The 12,265-nt window shown below is 35.4% G+C and overlaps 1 long non-coding RNA gene across 3 annotated transcripts in view; it reads left to right on the top strand.

Moving 5' to 3' along the window:
• Window positions 1-12,265, top strand: part of LOC114710289 — an 87,997-nt gene that overhangs the window by 62,869 nt on the left and 12,863 nt on the right. For 2 of the 3 annotated variants that reach the window (XR_003737037.2, XR_003737036.2), the window contains exon 4: window positions 8,838-8,931. This is a non-coding gene — a long non-coding RNA (uncharacterized LOC114710289). Of the gene's footprint in view, window positions 1-8,837; window positions 8,932-9,672; window positions 10,127-12,265 lie in introns of those variants that run through there. The other variant, XR_003737034.2, reaches the window with a different exon arrangement.

The following is a 12,265-nucleotide window of genomic DNA, read 5'->3' as shown; positions in this document are numbered from 1 at the left end:
GAACAGGCTCCAAAACTACACATCGAAACCTGTCTTGAAATAAATAAATAAATAAATAAATAAATAAATAAATAAATAAATAAATAAACAAACAAACAAACAAACAAACAAACCATCCTAGAAAAAAAACAAAGGGTTTTGTTACATTGTTGCATTTAGTAAGCCCCTAATTCAATACAACAAAACCACTTGTAATATACCAGAGAGAATAATTCAGCTGCTTAGACTATTGCCATAACCCCCTTGCTGCCCTACAAATTGCCTGACTCAAGTGTTATTTTGATGTGCCACACCTCTTAGGGTTTAGAATCATAAGTGGTGTACAATTTAATCATTGTCTTTGTACTTACCATCTCTTACCTGCTGTAATGCTTTCCCTTTGCTTCATGAAAAAACTGGAAACTAGAAAACTCTTTCAAGTCACTGCCACAGACCTTCTTCTCATAAGACATCAGTCACCATTTATAAGTGAAATCACTTATTATCATTTTCCATTTTAACTGCTTATATTTTACCTGTGTCAACCTTACTTCCATCTGACCATCAAATCTGATTTATACTGCTCCAAGTACGGCCCTAAAAACATTCCAATTTTTTGTATCTCCAATGCCAACACCCATAACTTATTTTGACCACTACACTAACTTAATAACTAGGCATCTCCAATCCATATACAGTTTCCAATCCATTTATGGTGTTCAACTCAAGTGATCTTTGAGAAATGCAAACTGATCAGTTCCTTCCTCTTTGAATCAAAGTGATTCAAAGACTTTAAATTATACTCAGCATAAAACTCCAGACCATTAAGACGATGCAGAGAGTCCTAAATCATTTAGCCTGAGATCTTTTCTACTTTATTTTCTCTTCTAACAACTCTAAACTTTCACTGCAGTTCCTAGAACAAGAGGGATGATATCTTACAGGTTTTCTGTCTGTTGTTGCCATTCCTTTAGAATCTTCTTTAGATTTCAGTTTTTTCTGATATGTCTCCTTATGAGAGTCATTTTCCAGAGTTTTTAATGATTTTGGAATTCCTATTATTCATTCACATGGTACTGTGCACTTTCCAATCAAAATAGCTTTACTATATCTCATCCTGCCATTCTGTACTTAACTATGAATTCCCTAGACAACTCTTAGATTGTGGAGTTGGTAAAGTGTTTGCTGCATAAGCATGAAGAACAGAGTTACATCCTCAAAACTTATGCAAACAATGCTGGATATATCAAATTCCAGTGATGAGAAAACATTGACAGGTTGGTCTAGTTTTTACTGTGCAGCTAACCTAGGCTATTAGTGATCTCCAGGCCAGTGTCAGACCCTGTCCCATGAAAGAAATGTGACAGCAGTTGAGGAATAATCTATGCACTGATTGAGGTGTGTACTCCACATGACCAAATCTTACAGACTACATAGCCTTGAAAAATTATCTTGTGTTTATGTTTGGGGACTTGAAATGTATAAATTATTATAAAGTAGCACTACCACACTATGCTCTATCAGACTAGACCCTGGTTATCCTACCTAACTTTATTTTGGCATCTGTTATGCAGTCCTACCCTTCCTGGCCTCCAGGGATTGTTATTTTACTCTCATCTTTTATGGAATCACTATTTTAACCTTTCACCGCAAAATGAGAACATGTAGCATTTATCTTTATGTTTCTAGTTTATTTCACCCAACAGATTCACCTGTGCCATTGAGCTTATGGCAATGACAGGATTTCATTCTTTTTCTGACTGAATAATGTTGCACTGTGTATATCCCACACATTTTCTTTACCCATTCTTATTTCAATGGACACTTCTTTGATCCCATATTATGGAAATATTGCATTAAAAAAAAAAAGTAAGGAGGGACACTCCAAAAATCAAAAGAGGGAAAAGCTTGAGAAGGGACACCACCAATCATTGGATAAATGACAAGAAAGGAATCAACTGTGTCAGGGATATTTAGTGATCTTGGCAGTCACTGTCTACCTTCCAAGAGTGGTTACATTGGCACAGAGATCTTAGGCGTGGGACACAGTTAGCTGAGATCATTGCTTGTAGAGACAGAACTGAAGGGAAACACTTTTTTAATTCTGATATAAAGCCATGTACCTAGAGTGATGAAGAATGGTGGTTCTTATGTGTTTGGCATACCAGACAGAGAGCAGTGGAATTACTGTGGGAATGGTAACTCTTAAGTCATGCTGGGAAAAACAAAAAAGGAAACCAAAAATAAAAAAAAACTTTCAAAGTGCAGCTGGAATGTGAACACTCTAGGAAGGCTATTACAATATTCTCAAGTTACTACCACAAAGAATATGACACTAAAGCTAGTTAAAGTTAATTTATTAAAATCTGACTTAATGCCCTTCTTACATATTAAATTGTGGTTCATGCAAAGTTTTTTGTTGCCAAAAAGATCTACTAAAAATGGATAGTTTTAAAATTATATGTGTGTGTATACATACATATATATATATATATTGCAGAATGCATGCTGTTCTATTAATTAGTGTACAAAGAATTGTTAAGTTTGATGATTATGTTCAATTAAGTATAATGAATATAATTAATGTAGTTGCTGTTTTAGGTTCTTGAGTTAATAGTGCCATTAACTGAAGCTGTTTTTGTTGTGGTAGTGATTATTGTTATAAAAGAATACTAAACTTCAAATGAGAGGAAAGTTGAAGGTTTGACCAGTGGTTTTTTTTAAAATTAAATGTGTGTATATATGTATGTGTGTACATGTGTGTATATAAGGATCCATACGCATATATTGTCATCTAAATTATATACTATAATGTAAGAATGAATATGCTAATTTTCTCTTTCATATTAATTTTCTCTTCATAGTGTTAGCTGTTGCAAGCCACTTCTTTTCTTAAATCTATTTACAAAGAGAAGTTTTAAATCCAAACATGGTTATTAAATTCTACTTGGAAGAGGAGTGTCTCTCTCTCTTATTCCCCGGAAATGGGAAAACATTCATTTTCTTTAAAAAAAAATGTTAAACAGCATTTTCACATGCCAAACATTTTAAATCTGGTAATTCTTCTTTATTAAATGTTTTGCCACTGCACTTTTATGTAGCACTTTCACCATTGTTAGTGACTATTATAATATACAAGATAATTGTAACTACCATGTTTTCTTACCTGCTTATTCTACAGGCAATATTAACAAACATTTAAATATTAGAAAAGGAAAATTGCTCTTATACATTAGGCAGTGCTATAGAAAGCACAGATCCTCAATATGTTAGTTACAGTAAAAGGAGCATATTTAAATAATACATTTTAACATGCATCAGAAAATTATCATTGCTTTTGAAAAATAGGAAATTTTCATTAAAATTTCTTCATGTGTTCTTTTATAATATATATGGACATACATTGTTCCACACGTTATTTTTAAGCTACTAACATAAGATTAGGAATCTCTTGGCTTTTGTTGCATAAGTTAAGTAAAATTTCTACTTACACGTTTTCAAACCTTAGCATACTCTAGCATTTTTTAGAAAGTATTTTATGTACAATTTTCAATTAATAAACATAGTTTTTCTTGTCGGGAATAAATTATTTTGCTGTTTGACTTTTGTATGTGGTTTAAAAAGCAAATTTAAACACAGTTCCATTGTCTTTTTGGATATTGAAGTGCAAATGTGTGGATACAGCACCATTGCTTGTTATGAGCGTCTACTTTGGTACAAATGTAGCTAATTAATGAATAAATACATCTCCATACATATCATCTTGTCCTGTGGACTTTTCATGTAATTTTTAAATTACATCTCTCTGAATTTTTAAAGCACGTATTTTCATTAACTGATGTGGTGATGCTAAACTACAGATGCATTGAACAGACCTATGGAATGCATTCATTCTGTCTAGTTGTCAATAAGTCTCTTTACTAGCATCCTTTGATACCATCCCCAACTTCAGATAACCAGCATTCAGCTATCTACTTTTGTGAGTTTGATGCTTTTTAGCTTCTACATACAAAGGTAAAGTTTTAGCAAACACATAAAATCTTTGTGAAGAAGGTGCTGTTACTCTATTTTTTTATTAATTAGTAAAAGAAAGTGAAAAATATGAGTCTATAACACATCTTTTTAAATTGAACGTTTATAATTTAATTTACTAGTTCATCTTTGTGTACATGTGTGTCACAGGTATGTGGAAGTACATGTGTGGAGGGGCAGTGGAGACTGTCAGCTGTTGTCTATCCTGCTCTGCCTTATTCCATTGAGGCAGAGTCTCTGGCTGCACCTAGGGTTAGGCTGGCTGGCATCCAGCTGGTTCTCCTGTAAATAGGAGGATTCGGTCTCAAATTCCCTCAGTCCTGGGGTTACATATGAGCACAGGACTATGCTTCGATTTTACATGGATGCTGACATCCAGACCCCAGTCCTCTGTTTGCACAACCCTCTCTCTTAAATGCTTAGGTATCTCTCCAGACCTACATAGATTAATTTGTATGACTTTTGATATAGTTAAAAGTCCCGAACACTTAATAAAGAAATCATGGAAAACTTTTGATGTTTTTGTCATCCAATAGCTTTTTTTATTTTTATTTTTATTTTTCTTAAAGTGTTCTGTTTGTATGTATGTCTGCAGCAGAAGAGGGCACCAGATCTCATTATAGATGGTCGTGAGCCACCATGTGGTTGGTGGGAATTGAACTTGGCACCTCTTGAAGAGCAGTCAGTGCTCTTAAACTCTGAGCCATCTCCCCAATAGCTTTTTATAAGAACAGAAAAAGTTCAACCAAATTGTGTCAAACTGCACTCTTTTGATCACTTCAAGCAAAACCCCTGTGGTTGTGAAGAGGCTGTGATCATTGACAACCTAATATCCTCACATTACATTTTCATGATTCTTATAACATGCCTACTTTCTGATTGGACCCACAGCAGGGCAGATGACCCCTGTAGAGAATTTCAAAATTCCTAAGACCCAGGTTACTCAGTGTAGCATATTTTAATTACAGGGAAATAAAATGACCAGTTCCTTGAAACTTCTCACTTATAAAAACAATCCTGTGTATGTTTGCATATAAATAATTAAAATAATTTTCAGGGGTTCTAGATTTGTTATAGGTCAGGTGGTAGAATGTTTGCCTGGCACCCACAAGGCATGAGGTTCAATTCCCGAAACGGTATAAACGCATTGTGGTAGGATACACTATAATCACAAAACTAAGAAGGAAGACTAGGAATTCAAGGTCATCCTCAGCTACATAATAAATTTGAGGCCAGCTTGGAGTATATGAGACCCTGTCTTGACGACCCAAATAACAAATAACTAAATAAAATTATTGTTTCTAAATTATATTGTGAGAATCATGCAGGCTTTTAAAATTTTTGATTTGATTTTGAAGTCTCCTGTCTACTCAAAGAGTTTTCTATTTTTTCCTTTATTGTTTCCTCAATATTTTTTTACATTGTTGGATATCTGAATATCAGCTGTACCCATATTCCTATTTTTATTTTAATTGGAATTATAATATTATTTTAAGTTCTTGATTCTTACAGGCTGCAAGAATATATCATAGAGATTCAGCTGTGTATTAAAGCTGAACTTTGACCACCCAAAGGTCTGTCAAAAAGCAAAGCCATTTATTATGAATATTTGGTGTTACCTAGCCTTTAATATTCCAGCTGTCTTCCGCTATGAAATCCTTGCAAGCCCAGACCAATTGGTAAACAGTTCAGCTCCCTAGACCTGCTGAACCTAAGTTACTAACTGCCCTGCTGAGTTTAGGAGACAAGCTGACTGGAGACAACTAGCTTTGTTTCTTGTGCTAATGAAGCTCAGACCATCCTCTTGCCTGGAGGAGGCCTAGTTGTTCTCCAGAGCATTTTGACTGAGAACAAAAGAGGTTTTTACATATCAAGGTGAAAGGTAAAACAACCTTCCTGAGGAGGCAGGGAACCTACTGCTCAAGGAAAGGAAGGGCAGGCATTTTCTGCAGACAGTGACAGAACAGCATGGTGAGAGAGAAGAGAAGACAACAGAGATTTCGTAGAGGTTAAGCAGATCTCAGGTAGAGTTTTCTGAGTGCCAGGAGTAGAGAGCAGTAGAAATGGAGAAAGAGGATACAGAGGATGAAGATGAGGTTGAAAGCATAGGAGTTTAGTCATTAACAAGACTATGAACAAAGGAACTGGACAGAACTGTAGTTATGGAGACAGGATTTCATCCCAGAGGAATAAAGTAGATAGATATAGAGCTTGGTGTGTCTAGAGTTGTTCCTGCCTTGAATGCCTGGTGGAGCTATAACTGAATTGATAGAATTTTGTCTTAGAGAAATAAAGTTATCAGACATAAGAACATAGTGTACGTAGATTTTTTTTCCCTCAGATATCCCACGCTAGACTTAGCTAGCCCCTGGACCCCTGGGTACTCCATACTTGACTAAATTTGTTGGAGTTTTAAGAGTTTCAAGTGAAATTAAACTTTGTCTTTTTGAACCTTTTCACTGTATCATTATCTTATTTCCAAAATAAATCTTTTATAGTCTACTTACTATTTTAAATTTCATTAAATAACATTCTCATGCTTGTTTCATTCATATTTCAGTTATATTGTTGGCTCGTGGCTGGTCGCCGCCCGCGGTGGCCATGCAGGCGGTGGAGCGTGTTAATTAAAAGAATCATAGCCATGGTTACCTTTTTAGAGCTTTATTGGGGGGGGAACAGAGAGACAGAGAGACACAAAAGGGGGGAGGGAGAGAGGGGAACTGACGGGAGGAAGGAGCAGAAAGGAGAGGGGACAGAGAGCCCACAGAGGGCTCACCCTCTTTTTAGGCTGGGAAGCCAGCGAAGGTTGATGACATAATTAAGGATCAAATCCTTACATATATCTGTTTTTCTTAAATTCTTGATTTTCTAGCTACAAACTTTTAAGATACTATTTTTACTTTATTTGTGGTTTTCTTTTTTCTTTTTCTTTGTTTTCTTTTTTAAGACAGGGTTTCACTGTATAGTTCTGGCTATCCTGGAACTTGCAATGCAGACCAGGCTGGCCTTAAACTTACAGAAATACACCTGTCTCTGCCTGCTGAGTGCTGGCATTAATGGCATGCACCACCACTCCTGGCCTTCATAGACTAATATAAGCACATCATGTAAGTTTCCTTCTTTCTTAATTTAGGTGAATTTTTTCAAAGTATTGATTCATTTAATTATAATTTGTTTTTGTTTTTTGAGATAGGGTTTCTCTGTGAAACTTTTGGAACTTATCCTGGAACACTCTTTGTAGACCAGGCTGGCCTCAAACTCACTGAGATCCACCTGCCTCTGCCTCTGGAGTGCTGGAATTAAAGGCGTGTGCCATAACTGCCCAGCTTAATTAGAATTTTTAATTACTTTGGATGGTGGATAGGGAATTTGAAAGTGTTTATCATTAATTTTCAGTTTCCTACATAGTTGCACAATGTTTATAAAGTATATTGAATATAAGACAGTTATTGAAATTTACTTTATTAAAGACAGAATTGATTTACTCAAATGTGTTACATTATGCATTTATGCTTAAGTCGGATAGAAGTATCTTAGACATAGACACTCCTAATGTGTATTGGATAAGGCACGGTAACTGTTTCCTTAAAGTCTTCCATACATTACAACTTCATAATCTACAAACATTATATCTTACCTAACAATTTGATTAATTTGTCATACTTTTATATTTTATCGAGATGCCTATTTTTATTTTGGTATGTCATTTAATATTGATTTGACTTATTATTAGACCCTAATTTCTAAATACACAACAGTAATATTTTCATGCTCTGTTGACTTGTGCTTTTTGTACCATGTAATGTACTTTTTGGATTGCTATATATGTAATACTATGAACCTCAATTTGATCCTTCTGTCCTTCATATTATTCATTTCTATCTTTCTCCAAATTTCATATATATATATAATATATATATATATATATATAGAGAGAGAGAGAGACAGAGACAGAGACAGAGAGAGACAAGGCTTTATTTCTTGGAAAGCAAAGTCATTCCTAGAATAACAATTTATTTAAGAACATGTAATGCTCTACTACTGGCTAGCTGGCATTGATGGACCAGGAGTCAATTAGTGACCTAATAGGAAAAGTGATGAGAAGAGATGTCATAAGTAGACAAACCTGTTTTCCAAGTCACAATAAGATGCTTGACTTCTCAGTTCTTTTTCCCTGAGACAAAAACTTAGTAGGTCTACCCCAGCAAATGGAAAACTGCTGATTGGATCTTTCAATATTCTTGTTGTTGTGCTCTTGGCAGGAGACGAATAAACTCTGTCTTTGAATTAATCTATTCACCAAAACAGTCAAACCAACTAGTCTAGAGGGGGGAACTGGAGCTTTCTCATGCCCCAAATATAAGAGCCTAGACTCTCCAGGAAGGAAAATATACTCTCGTTTTCAGATCACATCCTGTTGGAGTTCTCTTACTTTGTTTGTAACAAACCTTAGCTGTATGGTGTGACTGAATCTCCTCTGCTTTTGAATTCTTCAATGTTGGAGAAATGAACTGAATCCAACACTTGTCCACTGACAGTTTTAGAAGAACCATTTTTTTAAAAATATGTGTATCCACATGACGGCTACTTGAATAATTTACAGTGAGTATTCTCTAGTAATCACCAATACTAGATACAGAATCATTCATACTCAGGACTTCTTCATCCATCCACCCATTCATTCATCCATTTACCTATCTACCCATCCATCCTACCACCCACCCACCCACCCACCTATCCACTCACTCACCCATCCACTCACCTACCCATCCACTCATCCACCCTTCTATCCACATCCTCAGACTGCTATGAATTATGTTTTACAGGAGTTTCCATTAAGGGCTTGGTGAACCAGCTATACATTCAACCTTGTGGATGTACTTCTATAGCTACTTGAACCACAGGATTACAGAGCCGACAGTAAGTGAAATCACTGCATACCCCTTACTATCCTTCTTCTTATGAAATATATCTGCTTCACTACTGTTTCTCAAGGCCACATCCAATTGCAGGTATGAAGCATCTGCTTCCTGGTTTTGGCTTGCATTAACACAGTGCAGCTATAAATACACAAAACTGTTTTATCTTTTAGTTCATTCTTCCTAGCTAAAACCTCCAATACAGCCATGAGTGGAAGCTAATGGAAAGTTACTATGTGCATAATTTGAATATACTCTAATTTTGACATTTGTATGGTTACATAAATATCAAAGGGGGCTTGTCTGAGAAGAAAATGGATATCCTGCAATAAAACAACTGTTTATCATTAATATTTTAACATGCACATTTAATATATTTAAATTAATTTAACATATTAACTGCCTAGATAGATATTACTTTTCTAAATTAAATTTTTGTAAGTACCATGCATATGTGTATATATAAAATTGTCAGAGAATATTTAAAATATTTGAAAAAATAATAAGATTTTCTCATTCTACATTCTATTTCCCTTTCTTCTGGCTCCCATTGTTGCTCTTGAATAGTTTGTTGTCATTTGCTTTTCTCTCCATTTAATGAAGGGTCTTTGTCTCTCTGGAACTATGTATCTTAACTAACTGTGAGTTTGTTTTTCCTTCATTATTCTTCTTCTTCTTCTTCTTCTTCTTCTTCTTCTTCTTCTTCTTCTTCTTCTTCTTCTTCTTCTTCTTCTTTTTTTAGACTTTTGGGATCTAAGAAATGGTGACCACCAAAAGCCTTATTGTGCTCCTAAAACAGAACACTGGCACCTGGGTGATTCAAAAGGGAAGATTTATTGCTCACAGTGTGAGATTCTGGACAGACCACTAAGAACCCACATATAATGAGAACATTCTTACTATATCTGATGCCAGAAGACTAAATGGGAAGAAAATTCATGGAGGATCAAGAGCGAGGGAAGCTGACTTTTTCAAAAAAAAAAAAAAAAATAACTCAACAGCTCCTACAACAAAAATTAGGATTATAGAAGCCTTTGTTCTCAAGGTTAATCACCTCTCCAATCTGCCTCATTTTAACAATCCTTCATTGGTGATTAATATCTAACACCTGCTTGCTAAGGGCATGTTCTGCTGTGGATATCTGTATGCTCTGAATGTGTTGCTCTGATTGGTTAATAAATAAAGTGCTGATTGGCCAGTAGCCAGGCAGGAAGTATAGGTGGGACAAAGAGAGACGAGAATTCTGAGAAGTGGAAGGCTGAGTCATGAGACACCGCCAGCCACTGCTGCCATGAGAAGTAAGATGTAAAGTACCAGTAAGGCACAAGCCATGTGGCAATTTATAGATTAATAGAAATGGGTTAATTTAAGATATAAGATATAAGAACTAGATAACAAGAAGCTTGCCACAGCCATACACTTTATAAGTAATATAAGTCTCTGTATGTTTACTTGGGTCTGAGTGGCTGCAGGCCCCAGCAGGACTGGAAAAATCTCTAGCTACAATGTTCATTGTGGTAGCTTTCACTAATCTACCCTACTCATTCATGAACATTTATTTACAGAATTCCCCATAGAGACTTTGAGGTTTTTTTTTTTTTTTTTTTTTCCACCTCTCAATGTCTCCCACAATCTCCTTTGTGGGTTTTCCACATCATTGTGCCATTTCTTTGTGAGTTAACACTATCATTATTTTGAAAATTTGTGCTTGTATGTAGTCTTTGCAACATTCCCATTTAGCTCAATTTTAGGGACACTTCCTTCTTAAAACAGACTAGTGGTTCTTCATTTTTACTTTTCCTTATATATTTAGGCAGAAAAACATAATTAATTTGCATTGTTTTAAAGTGAATTTGTGTTTGCATTAGTAACAGTTTGATAATGTTGAATTAGTTATCTAACTAATTGTTCCAGCTAACTCAACTAATAGATTTTTTCCCATATGCATTTGTAATTTTATTTGTGAGTTCATCATTTTTACAATGATAACAAAGATGATACTTTTAATGTTTTTCTTTAATTTCTGTTTAAAAAGTTAATTACCAAATCCACCCTCATCTTCTATTCTCTCCTTTTCACTTCCTCCCCCATGCCCTACCTCAGCATTCCCTTCCAAATTTGCATTCTCTTTATTTTTTTAAATCCCACTGAGTCCGCTTAGTGCTGCCAGTGTGTACATGGGTGTCAAACTCTATGCTGGTGCACACCCTTTCCTCCTAAGGCTGAGGGATCAAGTTGGATCACTGAAGTTGTTTTATTAGTTGTTCTTTCTTGAGGATTTGTCCTTCTTGGTTTTAGGTTTTCCACAGTTTTACAAGCTTAGTTCCTCTTTAATTAAATTCCTTACTACAGTACTATAAATACAGGCTTCAATTTTTCCTAAGTTATTCTTTATAACCTTAACATCCATGAAGGCAGCCTTGGGATATTCTCTTATAATCTGCTTTCTGTGGTGAAACTACTGGTTTTTATACTTATCCCCAAGTATTAACTCACTTTCAGATTAGCAATGTGTTTTATAATCTACAGTCCATTGAGCTACAATTTACAAACCCCAAATATTTACATGAAACAACTTCAGTACTTCAGTACTGTGATCCTGAGTGGTATCTCAAAACTTTATTACTTCATAACATTTATACACTCCATTATCTTCTTTGACCACTTGCACTGGCTGGTGTGTGTGTGTGTGTGTGTGTGTGTGTGTGTGTGTGTGTGTGTGTGTATTTGACACAGCTAGAGTCATCAGAGAGGAAGGAGCCTCAGTTGAGGAAATTTTTCCATAAGATCCAACTGTAAGGCATTTTCTTAATTAGTGATCAATGTGGAAGGGCCCTGCCCATTGTAGGTGGTGCCATCCCTGGGCTGGTGGTCCTGGGTTCTATAGGAAAACAGACTGAGCAAACCAGAGGAAGCATGCAGCACACTTCTATAGCCTCTGCATTAGCTCCTACTTCCAGGATCCTGCCCTCTCAGAGTTCCTGTCCTCACTTCCTTCAATGATGAACAGCAATGTAGAAGTTTAAGCCTAATACATCCTTTCCTGCCCAATTTGTCCTTTAGTCATGGTATTTCATTACAGCAATAAAAACCCTAAGACACCACTGCTAATCTTTTCAGACCCATGTATCTAAATACATATCAAATCATTTTACCCAGAAGTTTCTGTTTTATATAGAAATGCTTTTCACATCAGCTATCATAAGAATAAAGAACTGTAATACTCTGGAATGCCTGATTTTAATGGTATTTCTAATCTCTGTGGTTTATGATACTTTCATTTCTTAGCAACTAGTCATTAATATATAATTAATTGCTTATGGTATAAAATAAAT

This window comes from Peromyscus leucopus, chromosome 6 (genome assembly GCF_004664715.2).
Source record: "Peromyscus leucopus breed LL Stock chromosome 6, UCI_PerLeu_2.1, whole genome shotgun sequence".
In the NCBI taxonomy this organism is placed as follows: domain Eukaryota; kingdom Metazoa; phylum Chordata; class Mammalia; order Rodentia; family Cricetidae; genus Peromyscus; species Peromyscus leucopus.
Note: the sequence above shows the minus strand (reverse complement) of the source record. Positions and strands in the feature narration are given on the sequence as shown.